Source organism: Zophobas morio, unplaced genomic scaffold (assembly GCF_036711695.1).
Source record: "Zophobas morio isolate AGI-343-1 ecotype UQ-CSIRO unplaced genomic scaffold, CSIRO_AGI_Zmor_V1 ptg000017l, whole genome shotgun sequence".
NCBI classification, from domain to species: Eukaryota; Metazoa; Arthropoda; class Insecta; order Coleoptera; family Tenebrionidae; genus Zophobas; species Zophobas morio.
The window spans coordinates 7,983,121-8,004,960 of NW_026972122.1; the positions used below are offsets into that span (position 1 = coordinate 7,983,121).

The window sequence follows — 21,840 nt, forward strand, 5'->3', positions numbered from 1 at the left end:
ACAGATCGCCCTCAAATTTTATATGTATTTATTTTTTTAATCACACTTCTTCCTGCACTTGTGGTTTACGAATTAGCCTTAATTTTGTTTATTTTTTATAATTTTTATTAATCAATATTTCTCGCAGTAAAGCCGGCTTTTATATACGTAATTCCAACCATAAGAAACACGGGCCACGGATCAGTGCAATTTGAAGAAGGTGAATTTGTTTTACTGTACTTCAGACGTGAACCTTAGACATTTTATTTATTAATAAAATCTCGTCTCTAATTTAATTACAAAACAACTAGAAAAAATCGTAAATTGTAACCGTCGCCCATCTCCGCTTTGTTTTCTGAGTTTATGATTTTTTGAAAAATGCGTTGTATCTAAATAAATCTAATCGTCGATAGCAGAGTAGCCGCTAACAATCCACTATTTCTTTTGGTATTTCGATGACACCTTGTTACTTTAAATTGCTCATACAGAATGACTGAAAAAATTAATGAATAAGCAATTTATTTTACTGAGTGAATTACCATTTTGTTCAAAATGTAAGAGTACAGTTAAATCACGCCCTCCTATATTTTACAATAATAAAATAATAATTATCATAATTAACTATCCTAACGATATTATATAACTATTATTCTTTTGCCTGAGTCGGTACTATGTACGAATAACTATTTTGAAGTTTTTCTTTTCTAATAAAGTTAATACGTTTGTGGTAGTGTCAGATCACCAAGTAATTTTTATAAAGATTCTGTATCATTAGATACGAGTAGTGTGTATACAGGGTGAATCACTAAGCGTGCGGTGCTCGATTTCAATTAAATCAAATTTTAATGTGCAGTGTTAAAAAATCTATAAATTTAAAATTTTCAAATATCGATATTTCAGTTTTCTCAAAAAGAACACCCTGCATTTTATTAATGTATCTTATTTTATTTTGTAAGGAATTATACTAATCGAATCCATCGGACGAATGGTCACTTTTATATTCTCTCGACGTTTCACGACTCCTACAGTACGTAGAAAGTGGTCACCCGCTTCCGTCCGTCTGTCTGTCTATCTGTCTGGTGTGTGTATCCATTTTTATTGGACATAATAAATCTATAATCTCCGACACTGTTGTACGCATTGTTGTCAAGTTTTGTATGTATATTAGAAATATGTAGATGGGTTAATGCTAACCGAAATTTTGCTAATCATCCCCACCAACAATTTGATGACGTCATTTCAAAGAATGCTATATTTATTTGATTTAACTATTATATAACAATATACTTCTATACGTGTGGTGTACAAGTCCCCTTTGAATTTTTACTTCCCGAGGGTAAGCAAAGGAAGTATTGTAATCGAGTCCGTCGGCTTTGCATTTTCTCAACCTATCATGACCCCTAGAGGACGAAGAAATAGGTCTCCCGTGTCCGTCTGTCTGTTCGTCTGTCTGCCGTCCCGGATTTTTATTAGACAGATAATCTCCGAAAGTACTGGGCCGATTGTTGTCAAATTTTGTATTTATACTAGGTATATCATGTATACGGTAAAACGTTAACCAAAATTTGTCTGATCATCCCCACCGCTAATGTGATGACGTCACTTCAAAATTGTACATAGTAAATGGGTTTCAAATTGTATCAATTACACATGTAATTTATGATTCCGAATTGAGATTTTACCCGAAACGTCCAGATTTTTGGAAAAACAATCAAAGTTAGGAAACAACATTTTGACATATAATTTGGAATCTACAAAACCGAATGCTTTGAAATCTTGCAGATGGTTTACAGTTATGATAAGCATGATAAGTTTTATTCAAAATACATTTACTTGTCCCCTTCAAAAAATTGATGATGTCACCTCAAAAGTTTGTCGAATAAATCCTATCTAAAATCTAGAAAATATGATGAGTCTGAACTTGTAATTCTGTATTCCGTTTATATTTTTTTCGATTTGCGTATACAAGGTGACCCAAAAAAATTAATGAATGCATGAATATATTTTATTTATTTAATCAGGAACTACAAAACCAAATGCTTTGAAATGTTGGAGATGTTTTAATGTAATCATAGGCATGAGAAATTTTTGATCAAAATATATTTGCTCATCCCCCCCTAAAAAATTGATCACGCCACCCCAAAATTTTTCCGAAAAAATGCTATTGTGCAAAGTATAATGAGTCTATAATTTTGATTTACCACTGCATAAATATTTTTTAGATTTGTTTCTACAGGGTGAGAGAAAAATTAATAACTGAGTCAATTTATTTTATTGATTAAATCAAGAATTGCAAAACTGAATACTTTGAAATCTTGACGTTTTGAAGTTATTGTAAGCATGGTAACTTTTTAATCAAAATGTATCTCTTTATCAACCCCAAAAAATTGATTACGTCATCTCAAAATTTTGCCGAATAAATTCTTTCGCAAATGTGCAAAATATGAATAGACTTTTAATCATTGCATTAATATTTTTTAGATTTATGAATCAATTTATTATTGATCAAATTGAGAACCAGCCACCCCATTTTCTGGAAAATGTGAAAAGAATTATAATAATAACATTCAGAATATTTTGTTCAATGGAGACTTATGAATAATTTTAGTCATTTCTTTTGGGGTGATAAACTCATTCAAATCAAACAAATGTCTACGTGACATTCTTTCCATGTAATGTATTCCCGTTGATAATGTGCTGTAAATAAATTTTTTGCACTCATAACCTTTTTTGATGACCTGGGCGCATTCAACAGCATGCGGGACGTCGAACATCACGCACGGTAGCCTAGCCCGGAAATGTCAAATTGCAAAGTGTTTACGACGTCGTTGTTTATAAATAAAGCTGGGCGGTCGAAATTTATTCATCCTATCTACCCGTCTGAAGTGCGGCCGGTGCAGCCTTGCCTTACTCGCTTCTGGCTTTCCAACTGTGCATCGTTTTTAATAATTTACAGAAATAGTTTTATTTTCAGCGAGACCGACACTTGAAAATTATTAAAAATATTATTATTAATATTATTATGTCGTGGATATGAATTTTAAAATCATCAACTGACGTTCAGTTAACCTTAGTTTTCTCATAATTTTCTTCGCGATGCGTAACATCGGTTGCGAGCCACTGGTCTGCCGTGATCCATACTGATATACGTGTCCTTGCAAAAATGTTGATGACGTCATCGCAAAAATTTTTTAGACCAATTTTTTCCTTAACTATCCAAATTTTTGCAAAAACCTAATGCACCGTATAATAACAGTTTCCCATTAGAGTAGAACATCTCGATAGTGGTGTATTGGGTGTGTGTCCTAAACCACCACTGTGATAGATCGTATTGCATGTCTAAAGAAACGGATTAAACAAAAAATATATGTTTAATAATAAACAAAACCAAGATAGATTCATAATCACAGATACAGGTTTATATGATTTCATCAAATTTAGATAACCTAGACTGTCATGAAAAAGTTCACCGAAAACAAAAATTACACGAAGAGGTTTGTACATATGAAGTCTGAAAATCAGCAGACACAGTGAGGACAGTTTCCGTAAATGAACTCATTTTAATTCACCCATCTCAACTGCTTACAATTGAAACTTTGGATATTAAAGTAACTAAGAGTAATAATCTCTCTGAGAATAGAAAATAACATCACCCTTGTCTAAACATGGCTTTTTGTGGTGAGAACAGTACGAAGTTAATGACTTTGTTTATAGTGTTTTTCTGGGCTTCAATTGGATCTGAAACCACTAAGTTTAATTCAACTCTTAAAAATATTATTTTGAATAGTTATCGAACGTTTTTATCTGGCATAGATATACATTAGATCCCGAATCTGCCTGTGAAAACTTTTAAGTATATAAAATGCTTGGACCGTAGTAAAATACAACACTTCAGTTTCCCAGTGCTGTTTAGGCCAACCGTAATAATTACAAAGATCATTTTGAAAAATTACGACTGGAATGTTTACAGGAAAACAAAATCGTTGTACCATTTAGATATGGTAAAACAGCTAAGGGGTGATAATAACGCGAAATTCGTATATTTAGAATATCTCCACTTTATAAAAACGGCTAAAAACTCGTAATTTTTTTAATATAATACAACATAACAGTGGTATTTTCAAGTGCACGGAAAACCAAAGAACGCTATTTAAAATAGCAGTATCGTTTTCATATATTATTGGCCTTTTTCGCATAGCTATACTTTTATCTTTATTTACAAAAGAAGCAATTTATTCTACTTCAGGAATCATAAAAGTCAAACGAAAGCTACGCAGCCTAAATTATTCAAAAACAAAATGCACATAATTCAAACACAACTGTAAAATTGTTCGTGTCTTAATGTAAAAATATAAAATAGCAAAACTTCCCAACTAACGAACTTACTTATTCAAAACCCACAATTTCCTGCAACAAAAATAAATTATGCGTAACCACCAAATTATAACGGCAATTTTAGAAGCTTTCCAAAACAGCCTAACAACAACACATTCAAAAATCTCGTCTGAGTTTAAAATAATACCACCGGCAAAAACCGACAGATAGAAAAACATCTCTTCCAACTCCTGCGAATAAAATTCATGAAATTTAATAAAATTACGCCAAGCGTTGTCGGCAAGTCCTCCATTCTTTTGTCGCCGACTTAATAAGATTTTTATTTGTTTTCCCTTCAAATCCCAATTACGACAGCTCTTTGATGTCGCACCATCTCACTGCACTAACGTTAAGAAGCTGTAAATGAAGGGAAGAAAAGCTTAAAAATAGACAAGGCGACAAGGTTCGATCTACTGCACCCAAGCTTAACTCATTTAGAAATAAAGGTAAGTAAAATGCTTTTAGAGTCGAGATCCAGGATATTTCTTTTAATTTAAGCTGAGACGGTTTGTTTGCTCTACGGCTATACCTGGAATTCATTTTTAGCGTTTGGGAATTATTAAGATTTTCAATTTTGTGAAGAAAATGGAAGTTTTATTAAAAGTAAATAACTTGCCGGTGACCAGAAAATCAAATATAGCTCGCGTTGAGGAAATTTAAGCGGCAGTGTAATGAGAATTGTCTCTCGATTCAAGAATGGCAGGTACTTGCTAAATTAATAATGACAACAGCCTTGTTTCGTTTTTTCCGGTTCTATAAATAGATTAAATTGAAATACGTTGTTACTTTAAATTTTCTGCTTTACACCAACGCTACGGAAAAAGAGTAAAAACGTGAAAACGGGAAATAATACTTAAAGCTATAAATTCCGGAGAAACTGTTAATTGTGTTCTGATGCAATTTTAAAATTTCACAAACCATTACCTCTGCTACGATTTTTTGAATACAACGGTTATTTTAACTCATTAAAAGCACATTGAGTAGAAGAATTTGGTTACTTATTACGTTTTAAAGAAAACAATAAAACTAACGAAAACTCAAACGAAGCTTATGTTCAGTTCGTAATTAATATATTTCCGTTTCAATTTTTTGATATTTATTTAAATACTAATTTGCTCGACATAAAACAAGCCATTAAAATTTAAAGTTTTTTTAACTTCCACGTCTCTCACAAAAAATTAATTATCATCTTCAGATCTTTGCTAATCACGTTACAAAATTCATTCAAAGTTCCATCTCCTTTATACTCTTAAACTAAATGTTCCTTAAAAAACCATTAACATTTAGTGCTCGTTAATCGTTTTTCAATATTTCATATACATAGCAATCAAAAGTAACGCTTAGTTTTTCTTAAGTTATTATTTACTTCTCAATCGAGAATTAAAAATAATGCATTAGCAATATGAAAATTAATATAATTTAAATATTGCAAGTTATTAACAGCTAAATTAACACCATCGTCCGGATTTGTACCTACCACACCAAAAACCTTTTTAATTATCCAGTATCTATCAAATTTAATGATCATACGATATTAATAACACATCATTTTCTATTACGTCTTTGCGATTGTTCCAAAGTTATTCCCATTACGGCATACTAAATTAAAACCGTGTTTGAATTTAGCTTAAAACGTACAGCAACTCTCATGAGTCTCAAGTTACGATAGAGCCGTGTTTTATCGGAAACTTTTAATTGTTTTATAAATATTACACGAGTTTATTCTGAACTCAGACGTTTTGGGACAAACGCTAAAACTAATTAAAAAGAACAATAAGTTTTTGGTGATTTGTACCGGCGGTTGTAATCTTTCTATTCTGTTAATGCCGTATTTAAAGCGATAAATTGATTGTGCTTTGAAATAGTGATGTTTGGTGCGTCGGAATAAATAATTACATAATCCTGGAATAATCTAAGTCCCAAAGTTCCAATAATATCGTGGCACAACCCGTTAGGGTGCAAAGACTTTCCAAGTTTATGTTCTTTAAATATTAAAATTTCATCAGAAAGGCAAATAGGGTAGTCGTGAAATATCGTTTGATTGAGGCACACAGGGTATCAAAAGCGGCTCCCCGTTGTTTAAAAATAATATAAAGTTATATGTATTTATAGTGGAAAAAAACAATTTAAAAAATTCCATCTTTACTTACTATTAATATTTAATTCATGTATTATATTTATGTCTCTCAAATGTCAAAAAACGTTTTATTATTATTGGGAGTCGAGAATAAATAAATAAACAAAAAATAAAAAGCTCTTCATATTCATGCTGCTATTTTCAGTCAATTTTTTTGTAGAACAAAATTCACATAATTTCTATTTCCGTGTATAAAGGTACCAAAGTTTTGTTCCAGCTTACTCATGCGAAATGAGAAGGCTAAGTGGAATTTCCTTTGAAAAAATTAATGAGTGCTGTCATCTTCAAATTCGAGTTTGAAATGTGATATGACAAAATATTTTACTACAGTTTAAGCCAAAAATTCAAGTTTCTTCCGTTAACAAACGTGGTCCACAGAATTGTGATTTTAGCGATTCGAGCCTGTAGCAGCTAGTAATGTTGGCTAAATATATTAATGAAATTCCAAAGGTCATCTTGAAAGCGAAAAGTAGATTATTTGGATTGGTTATTAAAGAACTGACTTTTGACATTTCAATTTGCTGCAAAAAAATATATTTCTAACAATATCAATCATACTCCTGGATTAACTGGAAGTGGTTGGGTGTATGGATTTTTGCAGAGGCGAAAATGTTTCATTACATGCCGTACCACCGTTTTTTTTTACCCACGCACGCGATAAGCCGTATATCGAATCCCTCCTTTCGGCGTCGCCGCCTCTCCAGGATCCTCTCCCCGTCCAGCGAGGCAGTGTCACTAAGCAGACCACAGAACGACCTTGACCAAGTTTTCAATTATTTTTATTTGTCGAAAGTTCTTTTGTACCGAATCACAAGACCCACTGGAGATCCGTTTCTCCAGCAAGAGGGAATTGGCGCCCGAGCAACCGCCTCCGTAGAAGGTGTCAACGTCCGTTTCAATTTCCCTGTTCTCTAACCTTTCCATAATCTAAAATTCCAATCTTTCTCGAATAAAATTTTCGACTAAAGAACTTTAAGCACAGATTAGACTCGTTATATGAAGTTGGTGTAAACAAAGCGTAACCTAAATGTAAAACCTCTTATGACACCACTTTTGATTATAACTCTTATTTTCTACAGATTTTGTAGAGATCAAAAGTGAAAGAGGTCCGTAAATTTAAATATTTGAGAACAGTAATATCAGAAAATAGAGGTGAAGAAATAAATAACACAATAGCCCAAGAAAAATGGCAATTAGGCAATTCCACACCATAATAATTGGAGAAACATAACGAAAAAAATAAAACGAAAACTGTAGGAGAGGCTATCATTAAAGATGTTGAAACATACAAATTAGAGGTATGAGAGAATATAAAACGAAATAGAGAATGACTGAAAGCAAAGAAAATTTAAACTAACAAGGCTAGATAGAAACTACAGAGGTGAAAAACACAAAGAAAAAGAAAAAGAAAATTGAGACATAATTGAAATATGCCATGAGAGGTGAAAATCTTAATAAAATCGACTAAAAGCAAAAAAACAAATGGCGACTTGAAAACGAAAAACACCAAACTGTACAGATTTTACTAGCTCAGTTTCAAAAATTATTGATGGAGAACTTCCCACACCCCTTAAGGTGTGTTTGCTTGAAAAATTAAAAAAAAAATGGTTTTGGGAAATTTGACTTAATATTTTTTGTGATAAACCACATAAGTTAAAAAAAAATGATTTAAGTTTATTTAGACAGCACTTTCTTTCCTCTAAAACACGTTGTACTGTAGTTCGGAAGCTTTTTCGCAAGATTATAATAGTTGTTTATGTATTAAGGGCGTAATTAGGAAATGATAGACGAGAAAATGTTTAAAGCCTGGCGAAGGAGGGCCATAATTGATGATTATGCCCGTGGTACTTACAACGTTTTATTCTATTTTAGAATTGTGTCGATGCGAACTTTAATACAATAATAATCTAAGGTTGTTATGGATATCACGTTGTTTATTTGTTAAATAATTCTTATTAATTTCAATTCTTGTATTTTTTTTTTCCAAAGATCTGAAGGTCTAGGGTAAAAATCAAGACAGATTCATAAACCGCAAGTGTAAGAGTTTGTGTGTTTATAAAATTTAAACAATATTTACCATGCACAATTTTGATGTGACCTCATCACGGTGTTGGTGGGGATGATAAGACAAATTTCTGGTTAGTATCTTACCATTGATACAATATTTCTAAAATAGATAAAATTTGACAAGCGTCGATCCAATAGTTTCGGAGATTGTTTGTCCAATAGAAAACGATACACACGATGGTACGATGCACGATAAAGAATACAGGACAAACAGACAGATGGAAACGGGAACTTATTTTTTTGTACTTCGGGGGTCAAGAAAACATGAACGTAGCCATTACCTAATGTTCGGGAAGTAAAAATGTAGATAATATTAGTCACAATCGGGGAAAAAATGCCGTGTAAGGTAATCGAACCGACGACCTTCGGGCTCCAAGAGGGACACCCTAACTCACCTAACTAACCGTTAGAGAATAATGTAACGAAGCGAATTTCAAGGTCGCCGCCTCCAAGTCCAGGAGAAGCCCGTCCTGAAGGAAGTCGCCGCCCAGGAGGAACGAGCATGCCGGACATTTAATTTAATTTTGTTTGTAAAACCGTTTTCAATTTATTTAATTTAAGTTTAGCCGTAAGTTTTATTATTTTAGCCGTGTAGCTGGTGGCAGTAAATAAACGCGATTATTATTTAAAATACTCCTTGCCGTTTTGTCTTATTATCTTGTTTTCGCGGGCGCTCACCACCTGAGATCCGTATCTCCGGCTTGAGAGCAACCCCGGTGCTCCCGAAGGCGCCACCTCCGGCGGCGTGGAGGTCGCCGCACAAGCTTAGGTCGGCCAGACATGTTTGTTATATCAGAGGCACTAGTCGGCTCAAGGTACCACCACACGTTGTCGGCGAGATTCCGAACCGTCCGCCCGTCACACCGGAATTCCATTGCAGTAAAAAGCGCTCTGTTTGGTTTAGTTTAAAGTTTTTTGGGAAAATCAGAATGCGGAGGGGGAGTCAAGGCGGACTCATAAATCAAATTATAGGAGCATGGAATCTGATAAAATTTCTGTAGCAGTTCCTATACAAGAAAAAACAATTTCAAAGTGTTGGTGGGGATGATTAAAAAAAATTTGTTTAGCGTTTTACCATCTAACCTACATATAAAATTTGACGAAAATCGGTCAAATAATTTCTCGGAGATTACCTTTCTACTAAAAATCAACACCGACAGGCTACAGAGAGACGGAAACGGGCGATCTAATTTTTCGTACTCTAGGGATCATAAAACGTCGAGAATACAGGAAAGTAGCCATTCGTCCGATGTACTCGATTACAAACATATCTAAGCAATGGATTCAAAAACAGGAAGATGTATTCCTCCAATCCAGCCACTGTTCTAAAGGAAACTACCAACACGGAAGAACTTGTCGTTGCTAATAATAAAAAGAACAGAAGAAGAAAAATAATAATTTTGAAATTTACGCCAAATATGGGTAACAACATCGACTAGGAATTTTGTCCGAAAGAATCGATTAAGAAGTATAGAAAAATTTGATTCGGGAGCAATTTTACCAAAACGTTATTTTCTTTTCCCCTAGTTAACTATAGAAAATCCAACAAAAACAAAAATTGGACGAAATTTATTTCGACAGGATTTTGCAAATTTGTATTGGTGATAACCTCTATATATTAAGATAAATACAGATATGTAATACCAGTAACCTAAGAAGGCAAATGACATCACATAAATTCGTTTTGATACTCTATATATTTTTTTTGTTTCTCTACCACATATCACTTATTTTTTTAATGACACACTATACATTTTTACTTCCCGAACGTAAGCCAAGGAAGTAATCGAGTCCATCGGCCGACTCTCTATCTTCACGTTTTCTCGACCTTTCATGACCCCTAGAGTACGAAGAAATAAGTCTCCCGTTTCCGTCTGTCTGTCTATCGGTATGTCCGTCTGTCATTATTTTGGCAAAGACATGTATATCAATTCCGACACATGCAATCAATGTAATACTAAAAATAACACTGAAGTGTACCATTTTAAAGATTTGAGGAAGATTGGGCAAATTTTGGTTATCGTTTCACCCTCTAGATGAAATTCCAAACGTTTGACCACCATAGATCAATCTTTGCAGGTTGTTATTGTTGTTATTGTTATTGTTTAACACTAACACTTTTTTAATATTGTTTAAATTATACTCATATCATAATGCGATTTTATACAAAGTCAAACAAAATTACCAATACCTAAATTTAAAACAAATGGAGAGGTTATACCTAATTTGGTTCGTTTCGACTGCAAGCTAGGTTGGCCGAGTGGACTAAGGTCCTAGAGTTAAATCCCAATATATATTTTTTCTGTATTCCCTTTGTAATATATTTAGGATCTAAAATATTCTCTACTTGTGTTATTCTTCTTTGAAACCTATCTCTATCCCTAGCGTACTCTTGCCAAATTCGACCACATCTTGCTTGTTGATATGCAGAGGACCATCTCACCATTAGATGAATTTTCGCAGAAGCATCAACAAATCGCACATACCGATTATTACAAGACATGTACTTATTTAACACTTTCAACTTTAAATTTCTTAAAATTATGTCAGAATATGGTTTTATACCCAAACAAGATTACTGACCTAGAGGAGAAACTTTTTTTTACCTAATTTTTCAATTCATTTCGACTACAAGCCAGGTTGGCCGAGTGGTCTAAAGCGCCAGACTTAAGTTCGGGTTCGGAGAACAAGCGCAGGTTCAAATCCTGCACCTAGCAGTATATTTGATTTTTTTCTTCAAAATCTATATTGTAATACCTAAACCGAATTACCAAGATTCAAAATCCCTAAAGCGCCATCTGTTGCCAAAGCACACATGCGCCGAACTTGAGTTCTACGAGCGCCGGTTCAAATCCCGCACCTGGCACAGTATTTAATTTTTTTTCTTCAAAATCTATATTATTATACCCAAACCGAATTACCAAGGTTCAAAACCTCTAAAGCGCTATCTGCTGTCAAAGTACGTATCTACAACTAGAATTTCAAAACTAAAGTCCCTAGATTAGTAATTGTGAAAATGGGATGTGCTGTTTCTAGTTTGCAGAGAAAAAAATATTGGAAACGCCGGGAGTCGTAGTCGTATTTGGAAAGCAGACACGTGTACAACTGCACCATTTTCTGTTTACTAAGGGACGTATTATATGCTAAAAAAACAGTAATTTTGAGCAATAACAATAATAACCAAAGCAGGGCGATTTCACAAAACACAAGTGTGGGAGTATAATATTTTAATTTGTTTTTGATTATTATTATTATTATTAAGTTGAGCGACCGGGCAGAGGCCGAGGCCTGTTATGCCCGCGCTGGTGAGCGGGTTCTAAATCTACTAGTGCATTACTGCGTTGTTTGGGCTCGATAGTGATCGTATCTTTTTTTAAAAACTTGTAGGGATTGACTCTGAATGACCTCGATCGGAAGCATATTCCAAGAATTAAAAACCCTGTTCGTAAGGAATACTTGACGTGGTGTTGTATAGAACTTTTGCTTTTGCAACTTGAATTTGTGTCCTCGCAGTCTAGGGTCCAGATTCATCATGTATAATTGCCGAATGGGCGATATAGGGTTTGTGAGAGCCTGAAAGGTAGTGATAAGGTCTCCTCTTATACGTCTATCCGAAAGGGTGGTTAGCTGCATTAAAGAAAGTCTTTCATGGTACTGCGGTCTGACTCTACCAAAAGGCCTTCTGGTAGCTTTACGTTGCACGGATTCTAGCAAGTGGATATCACGTTGCAAGACTGGGGTCCATATTGAATTACCAAACTCTAAAATTGGTCTTACAAAGGTTTTGTACAGTTTAGAAAATGCCACTGGGTGTATTCTAGAAAATGCCTTCCCCAAGAGAAACAGTACTGAGTTCGCTTTCTTGACAGTATGCGCTATGTGGTCAGACCACGTTAGTTCTTGGTTTATGAAGATACCCAAGTCCCGACAGCACTCAGTTTTGGTTAATTCGTTTCCACCTAAATAGTACTTACACTTTGGGTTTTTCTTTCCGATATGAAGCACGTAACATTTCTCACAATTCAGTGGAAGTAACCAATCTTTAGACCAGTTGTATATTGCGAGCAAGTCCTTTTTCAAAATTATATTTTTACAGCTATTATTATATAATTTGATGTCATCCGCGTACATTGCAAATGGCGACTCAATACTGATTTTAAGGTCAGCAGTATATGCAATAAAAAGTAGAGGGCCCAAAACCGAACCTTGTGGTACTCCACTTAATACTTTTACAGGTTTGCTGAGACTGTTTTCTACTTTAACGCGGAAGGTACGATCAGTTAGGTATGCATCAATCCAATTGTAAAGCTTACCCGATATACCGAGGTGCTTGATTTTGTGAAGTAGTCGGCGCTTGGGAACCCGGTCAAATGCTTTGGAGAAATCTAAGTATAGTACATCTAGTGAGTTGCCACCATCGTTCTCCTTAGTCCAGTCTGATAGACAACATAACAGGTTTGACTGAATGGATTTGCCAGGTAAAAATCCATGTTGCTCTATTGGGATTAATTGATGTTCATTTAGAAATTTTATTAATTGGTCGTATATAATGGATTCCATAAGTTTGATAACAATAGAAGTAAGACTGATTGGCCTGTAGTTGTTAGCATTGAATTTGTCACCCTTCAAGAGGGAGCAGGCCAGAATGAAACGACTGAGTCATGAGAATACATAAAGGTTTACAGAGGGTATCAGCACAGTTTGATAAGCATTTGGCTGTGATAAGATCTGGTCCTGGAGATTTGGAAGCATCTAGACTCGCCAGCTTTTTGTGCACCACGGTAGGGGTAAATACGATCTCGCTAAGTGATGTAGGGTTGCTCGGACCGAGTATTTTGGGGATATGACCAGGAGGCTCATTTGTAAACATGTGAGAAAAAGCATCCGCGAATGTATCCGCGATGTCTTTACTATTTTCTATAATATCTCCGAAGGGACTTTGGATCTGTATCTTACCAACAGGACCCGAGAGCTTAGTATGGAGATATTTATACAGCCTTTTAGTGTCTTTAGATTCCGCAATGTTTGATTCGTAAACGCATCTGGCCTCTTTGATAGTGGCCGATAGTCTGTTTGAGAACTTCCTATGAGTCTTGTAGTCACATTCGGAGCCAGTTCTTTTGTATACACGCCACAGCGTTCTTTTTTTCCTTATTAAACTTAAGATTTTTGCATTAATCCATGGCTTTTTGGATGATCTTTTATCGTTAACGAAGGTGGTATGTCGTGCAACAGTACTGTGAAGACAGCTCTTGAAAATTGTCCAGTTGTCAGTGACTAAAGATTTGGATAGCAATGAATGCCAGTCGAATTTACTTAGGCCCCGATTAACTGCATTATAGTCTATTACTGCCCTCTTTAATGAGACAGTTCTCGTCCGAGATGACTTGCAAATTTGGAGGTCAACTGTTAAAACGATATGATCCGATTTTCCGATTGGGTCTAGATAATCAAGGTTAGTTAAGGAATGTTCATCCGATGTTATTACAAGATCAAGCGTGGAGGGGCTCTGACCAAGTCTGTATCTCGTGGGTTGGGTTACCAACTGATTTAAGTGTGTACTTGTTATCATGTCGACAAGAAGCTGCGACGAGGGTTTATGGTGTCGACTAGGGTCAATTGGCCAACGTATGTCGGCCATATTAAAGTCACCAAAAATGAAAACTTTTTCATGAGCAGCCGTTAAATTGAGGATCAGTTCTATTAGAGTTCTGTCATTATCAATAGAAGTTGAGGAAGGTCTATAGATGCACCCTAGAACAAAACTAGTAGTATTTGTAGTTAATTCTAGAAACAACGATTCAACGCCACCTAAATCAGTACCAATGTCTTTAATGTGAAATTCTGAAAATATTTGGTCAGCTAAGTAGATACAAACTCCGCCTCCTTTACTCCGATTTCGGTCGCTACGGTAAATTGTGTATCCGTCCAAGGCAATGATGCCATCCGGTACTGATGCGGATAACCAGGTCTCTGTCAGTATGATAATAGAAGGTTTATCTTCCTGAACAAACGCATTTAGGTCGTTATACTTTGCCATCAGAGAAGCTATATTAGTGTAAGCTATTGAGCAAACAAAGTAATTATTGCTGTTATGTACGAATTTGAATTTTACGAATAGAAAAGAATTGGAGAAAAGATCAAGATCTAGCGAGTTGGTGTACCGTAAGTTTCAAATAAATTGGAAACGTTGTTTTCTGGGTCATCTGTCAGGTAGCTGCAAGCTTTTTTAATTCTTTTCTGAATGTTCTTACAACGACTTTTAGCAGCTTTGTGACACAAAAGAGGGTAGATATCATATAACATGTCGAGTGCACCTTTAGTATCATGTGTGTATTTGTTAACAAGTCCTAAAATGTTGGGTTCGCCATTTGATTTTTCAAAAAAGTCTACAATTTCATCAAAACTTAGTGGGTATTGGGCATTATTAATCAATTCCTTGGCTGGTAATAGCATTTCGGGGATGGGAGTGAGGCTCTCAGTTGAGTCAGAGGGTCTAATTCTTTTTTGTCCCCTTTGATCGCCAGAGTTATCCACAGTTCGTTGTGATAGGTCAAGAGGGGGTTGAACTGGTTGCTCCTCAGGTAACGGGCGTTTCTCGCCAGTGAACTGAGGTGTCGAAGTTGTAGTGGAAGTGTCCATTTGGGCGCAAGTTTCTGTTTTATTGGGACAGTCACTGACAAAGTGTCCCGTGGCTTTACATCTGAAGCAGACATCGTCGTAGCTGAGGAATACTCTGTAGTTCGTGCCATCGAATTTTATGACCGTAGAGGATGGTAGTTCAATTGACTCATTAGGCTGAACGTAAATTTGACGTCGAAAGCTTAGAATGTGCTTAAATTGCTTACCTTCTATACTCGCCTTCAGGTAAGATATTTTCGAGACAGCAGTTAAGCCTACAGTTTGCACAAGATTTTCTAAGATACTGTTAGGAACCGAAGGGCAAACATTAGAAAATATAATTCGTCGTGCAGGGTTCATTAGTCGTCTCACTGTTATTTCGGACTCATTTATTTTTACGGTTGAATGCTTAGCTACAAATTCGTCGACTAGGGCTTTGGAACTCAGGTAAATGCATACACGGCCATTGGACATTCGTGATGCAAAGGTAATATTCTCAGGTTGCACTACATCAGCTATAGCGACAACATAGTCGGTCAGCTTTAAATTATCGACAACATTTAGAACTATCGCCTGTTCTTTTGTTGGGGGTTGGGACGAAGAAGTTGCCATATTTTTTAAGTCAAGGGACTGGTCTCGCCTTGCCGCGCCGTACGGCAAACGGCTGAGCACTCAGCCGATCCGGTGTAAAAACAAATCGCTGGCAGATTAGGAGGGGTAAAAAGTTGTATGCGAAAAAGATTGACGAAGGGAAACATGAAATTTGCTTCCTTTTGGTATAAACTCTTGTGCTGATTTTAGCACAGCGCGTTGGACGGTACTATTGCCTTATGCTGGTTAGTTTAAAACCTTTTATTTAGGACAAACTCACCGGCATGGAGAGAAAATATCGGGAGCCAAGATATACTGCTAGTTCACTCAGTACTCAGCACTCACAAATGTCGCATTTTCAACTAAAACTTTCAAATACCGGTGTGAAATGGCAAAGAGTAACAAGAATAAATGTCATTGTTCAAAAGTAATTAGATTTAAAATTATTTTTAGCCAAGACGTGTTTAATGAACACGAAGACTGCCGAACGCACCTAAGACGTGACTAACGAGCCCTAACATATCCTCAGCTCGTGTTTAATGCGTCGAAAGCTACGATTTATGAAACCATGATTAAAACATCGTTTAGTGCTGTCCATTTACGTACGCTTGACAAGCTTTTAAATACGAGAGTAGAAAAAATAATTAATTTATGTGATTAAATTTGCCACTTGTCATTTTTTTTAATTTATATTTTTTTCTAATTAATCCTTTATCATAAAAGTTTTTCACACAATATTGTGAGGTTGTCTGAAAATAATTGTTGGCAAAACTTATCGTCAAAATAGTAAATAAAGTGGACTTTTGGAACATATATCCTTCAAAATAATGTGTGTACGTTTTTAATAAAGATAAAATACTTGAATAATACAAATATAATATATTATTAAGAAAAGGACGCCCTGCATTATGAAACGAAAACTGAAATACGAGAGCCATAAAAATAACCGTTTAATTTTGTACGGTCAAGATAATAAAACAAATTTATAGAAGTAAATAAAACATAAACAGATAAAAAGTGAACATTTAGTTGGTGGCCTTGTTTATGACATCTTTAATGGATGACAGAAATAACTCTTTTATATAGCCTACAACATAAATAAATCCGATACTTTCTCTTTATACAATATTTTAACAATCAACACAAAAAAATTTCCAGAAAAAAAACACCAACATTTTTAAAACTTTACTCGTGACAACGACAGTAATCTAACTTCAACAACTTTGACAAACCATCACCAACAATCTCCTAGGTATTATAACAAGAACTCGATCTCGCTACTGGCCAAGCTTAGCTCAGCTTATTAGCGCGTTTACAAGTCACTAAGTACTTTCCATTGTAAATTCCACGACTAAAAGCCATGTCATAAAATTGCGAAATTGCTAAACAAAATCAAACACCGAATCCACTCCAGATTAAACAAAGAAAGTGGCAGTTTTAACCTCGAAGTCGTAAGTTTCACCTTCTTCTAGTTTTCAAACCCCCAAAGAACGACGTGTCGTCATCAACTTTTAAATTACCTACCATTCACTCGGGATACTTCACTTAGATTGAGTCTGCTGCCGGCCAGTCTGCTTTCATCATTTTAATTTATTCAAGTACCTAATGGTGTAATGCGAATTAAGGGTGGTATAAATAATAAGTTGAATTTGAAATTGCGATGTGTAGCTACGTCCTGAATAAATATTGTTGCTGAAATATGATTTATTCATCAGTGGTTGTGTTGGTAAGTAAGTTGAGAGAGTTGACTTAACAAACAAATGTTGGACTGTCGTTCTAAGATGACGTGTATAAATAATTTTAAGTCGTGGTTGGAGCAGGTCAAAAACTACACAGGTTAGATTTTGGTCGATGAAGTTCCTCTTGGAGGGATTTTGTTGGCAGACTTCCAGTGCAGTGATCCAATTCCCTCGAATTAGAGGTCAAGTGCTTTCATGATTTGAATTCCGAGCTTGAATAGTTTAAGAACTAAACTATTCGCGCATGTACTTTACGTATCAAATGTATAGCTGCTTGAGGTTACATAAGTAAACAACATTCCGACTTACCGATGAAGCAACTGACGGCGAAGAATGAGTTGGAAAATCTGAAATAAATAAATAAGTTAGATTGAGAATACATTACAGAAGACAGATTTTGCTTAAATAAACAGTATATTGTATAGCACGCGACTACATTAACCCATTTAATTCTAACTGCGAATTTTATTGTGCGAGACAAAATTAACTACATATAAAATTGTTCAACGAAAATATTAAGCTTAATTAAATATTTTGCTAATAAATTATAAGCAAAAATATAAAAGAAATTCGTAAGTTGGAAGCTCTTCCATTAGCTAATGGACCAACTGTAAATATTTTATTTAATATTTTTATACAATATAAAATATTTAAATTCAGCAATTATTTATGTATGTGTTTTCCAAATAAACCCAAAATATTTAATCGCGTTATTAAATAATCTTCGTTTATTCGGTAATTATTGGGTACGAATTTTACTGGTCGAGTGAATCCATTATCATAAAATTCGTTTTAAAATCAATTTAACGTCAAAAACTTGAACATATGCGGTGTCGTTACCCGAATTATACTTTGTTTTTGTGCATTCTGGATATTACAAAGCCAGACGCGTTTTGTCACCGGGTTATTTGCGATCCACCGAGTCTGGAAATGTTTGTCTGTTATTTATATTGTTCGCAACCCAATATTTACCTTTCGCATTCGCCTGTCCTTGAAAACGAGTACTAAAATTTATTGAACTGATGATAACAGTAACGTCAATTTGAGTCTAAGTTTGTTAGATAGAAAGTAAAATCTGTCTTTTTGAAGGTTACAAATTTATTTGCGATCTGTTTTACACATTGCACTAAATTATCATCGACTTATAAACATCACTTTCAAAAGATTTCGAACAATGTTTTTTCGCGTTAATGAAAACTCTATTTTATTGCGGGGTGATTTAAGATTTTAAGTACATCAAAGGAAAATTCAAAATTATGAAAATGAGGCGATCGAAAGAATTAGTGGAAATGAGCAAACATTTTTAACATTGTTTAGTTAAAGTGAATAAATGTCGGGTCTTACTTATGATGCTGAAATATTTTGATTTTTACATTTATTTTTACGTCTCGAGTAAAAGCTAATTTCACAAAGTTGCAAAGCTTCCATAATATGAAAAAGTAAGTCTCCCATTTCCGTTTAATTTTTTGGAAAAAGTGAAAATGTTGCAGTAAAGTTTTACAATTAGTTATTTTCAAACTACAAATCCTTCAATTTTATACACATTTTAAAGTTACAGTGGACACGGTTGTTCGCCCTTCCTTAATGGTGTCAACTTAAAATTTTGTGAAATTTCATAACTTTTTTGAGAAACTGGACTTTTTTTTAAGAGGCAAAGAAGGTTCCGTGGAAATACTATATCTTTCGATCAATTTTTACTTCCCAAGCGTAAGTGAAAGAAGTATTTTCATCGACTCCACCGAACGACTGGCTACTTTCATGTTTTCTCGACGCTTCATGACATCTCGAGTACACAAAAATAGGTATCCGGTTTCCGTCTATCTGTCTGTCTGTCTATCTGTCAGCCTTCTGTCCGGATTTTTATTAGAGAGATAATCTCCGAAACTACCGGATCGATTGTTATCAAATTTTGTATGTGTGTTAGGAGTATTGTGTAGATGGTAATACGCTAACCAAAATTTGTCTGTTCATCCCCACCAACAATGATGTACTCCTCCATTTGTGGTTTATGAATCTGTGTTGAGTTTTTACCTTAGGCATCGAAATTTTTGGAAAAAACAAAATTGCGTAACATTCTCAAATATCTTGGAAACGTTTTAAGGTTATGGGAAACACGGTAAATCCTTAATCAAAATTTATCATTTCTCACCGCCCCCCCAGGAATTGATGATGTCATCTTACAATTTGGTCACATAAATATTATTTATTTGTTAAAAGGTAGCAGCCCTGAAGTTGTGGTTTATTAATTCGTGTTCAATTTTTATTCTGGAGATGGAAACTTTTCGATTTCTCGATTTTTCAACTTTGATTTTCTCAGTTTTTTATTCTTCAAGTTTTCGCTTTCTCAATTTTTTCATTTTGGGACTTTTCAATTTCGATGTTTGAATTTTACGATTTTTCAATTTTTCAGTTCTTCAATTTTCCAATTTTTGACTTTCTAAATTTTCGATTTTTCCATTTTTCATTTCCTCGATTAATCAATTTTTGTTTTTCGACTCGATTTCTCGCATTCTTGATTTTAGCGATTTTCAGTTATTCAATTCTTCCATTTTTAGATTTTTCCGATTTTTGATTTTTCAATTAGGCATTTTTTAAATTTTCGAATTTTCAATTTCGATATTTTAAGTTTTCGATTTCTCTATTTTTTAGTTTTTCGATTTCTCAATTTGCAGATGATTCAGTTTCGGGACTTTTTACTTTTTCGATTCTTCAATTTTTAAAATTTTAGATTTTTTAATTTTTTGATTTTTCAATTTTTAAAATGTTAGGTTTTTCAATTCGATATTTCTATTTTCGAATTTTCCGAATTTTTAAATTTTATACTTTTCACTTTTTGATGTTTCCATCTCTCGATTTTTCGATTTTTCGACTTTCGATTTCTCAATTTTTCCATATTTCAATTTTGATGTTCTCGGTTTTTTATTCTTCAAATTTTCGCCTGCTCATTTTTTTCATTTTGCGACTTTTCAATTCCGATGTTTGAATTTTACGATTTTTCAATTTTTCAATTCTTCAATTTTCCAATTTTTGACTTTCTAAATTTTCGATTTTTCTATTTTTCATTTCCTCGATTAATCAATTTTTGTTTTTCGACTCGATTTCTCGAATTCTCGATTTTAGCGATTTTCAGTTATTCAATTCTTCAATTTTTAGATTTTTCCGATTTTTCAATTAGACATTTTTAAAATTTTCGAATTTTCAACTTCGATATTTCAACTTTTCGATTTCTCGATTTTTTAGTTTTTCGATTTCTCAATTTGCAGATGATTCAGTTTTGGGATTTTTTTAATTTTTCGATTCTTCAATTTTTAAAATTTTAGAATTTTCAATTTTTCAATTCTTCAATTTTTAAAATGTTAGGTTTTTCAATTCGATATTTCTATTTTCGAATTTTCCGATTTTTTAAATTTTAGACTTCACTTTTTTGATGTTTCCGTCTCTCGATTTTTCGATTTTTCGACTTTCGATTTCTCAATTTTTCCGTATTTCAATTTTGATTTTCTCAGTTTTTATTCTTCAAATTTTCGCTTTCTCAATTTTTTCATTTTGCGGCTTTTCCATTCCGATGTTTGAATTCTACGATTTTTCAATTTTTCAATTCTTCAATTTTCCAATTTTTCACTTTTTAAATTTTCGATTTTTCTATTTTTCATTTCCTCGATTAATCAATTTTTGTTTTTCGACTCGATTTCTCGAATTCTCAATTTCAGCGAGTTTCAGTTATTCAATTCTTCAATTTTTAGATTTTTCCGATATTTGATTTTTCAATTAGGCATTTTTTAAATTTTCGAATTTTCAACTTCGATATAATATAATTGCATTTATTAACGCCAATAAAGCTATTACAGAGTAAAATAAAGAAAAAACTACAATAAACTATAATAAACAGAAACGCACAACTTACATTCTAAAATAAATTCCTAAGCTGGGACTTAAAAACTTTAAAACTCACACCTGTAAAATCAACCTCAGTACGGCACAGACCACCCAACCATAAAAGTCTCTGTAAAGATGAGTGGAGACAGTAGTTGGTCTTAAAGCTGTTAAATTTAAACAGAGATTGGGATCTTGTGCTGTAGTGAGGAGTGGCAAACAAAATCTGGCTCAGAATTTCGCCGGAGTCTACAAAATTATTTACAATCTTATAAAGAAAGCAAAGCTGAAGATGAATCCGTCTTTTTTGTAGAGGTATGATTCCCAAATAATCACATAGTTGATTAAACGGCACAATAACATTTCATGACCTTAGCTTAAAGTCTACATATTTAAGAAACTTTCCTTGGACATTTTCAATTCGGAGGATATGTATGTTGTAAAAAGGTGACCAAATGA

The 21,840-nt window shown here is 34.1% G+C and overlaps 1 protein-coding gene across 4 annotated transcripts in view; it reads right to left on the reverse strand.

Moving 5' to 3' along the window:
* The window catches only part of LOC135130705 (uncharacterized protein), a 573,502-nt gene that overhangs the window by 425,534 nt on the left and 126,128 nt on the right, over window positions 1-21,840 (reverse strand). For all 4 annotated transcript variants that reach the window (XM_064058149.1, XM_064058144.1, XM_064058145.1 and 1 more), the window contains one exon: window positions 17,818-17,855. The gene's annotated coding sequence lies outside the window, so the exon portion shown is untranslated. The remainder of the gene's footprint in view (window positions 1-17,817; window positions 17,856-21,840) is intronic.